We start from the raw sequence: 695 nt of genomic DNA on the forward strand, positions 1-695 counted from the left end.
AAGTTAATACCCTTGGCAAGAAATCTCAAAATTTACAGAAAGATTAAAAAGTGGAAGTAGCAGCCTCCCTCCTTGCTTCTGCCCACTTCATGCACCTCTGACAGGTGTTCAAACACTGGGACAGGTGCAGACACATCCGGTTCCGCAGCCCCTGTCCTCAGCACGCACAATCCTGCATGCATTCTTCCACAGCAACCAGTAAGCATATAAACGTGCGTCATTTAGGACCAGACACTGCGGAATGGATCCTTTCCTCAGGCATCTGTTTACAATTTAATATGCAGGGGGGTTTCACTGTTCTCTTCTCCCTTCAAATCTGAAAACTGAACTTAAAAAAAAAAAACTCAACAAACAAACAAACAAAAACTTCCCCAAGTTCTGCTTCCTAGGTATTCTTTTCCTCTTATTAAAAAAAAAAAAAAAAAGGTTATCAAGAGTATTCCAATTTCTAATATCAATGAATGTCCCAACTAAAGAGGGTAAGAACCGTAATTTCTTTTTCTCCTACAAAATTCTGCTTTTATTTGTAACTCAGTCTATGAAAGGGCACCTTATCCACACAGTTGTGTTTTTTTAATTAATTTAATTGGAGGCTAATTACTTTACAATATTGTATTGGTTTTACCATATATTGATATGAATCCGCCAGGGGTGTACACGTGTTCCCCATCCTGAACCCACCCCCCACCTCCCTC

The sequence above is a fragment of the Bison bison genome, unplaced genomic scaffold (assembly GCF_000754665.1).
Source record: "Bison bison bison isolate TAMUID 2011002044 unplaced genomic scaffold, Bison_UMD1.0 scf7180017864196, whole genome shotgun sequence".
Taxonomy (NCBI): Eukaryota; Metazoa; Chordata; class Mammalia; order Artiodactyla; family Bovidae; genus Bison; species Bison bison.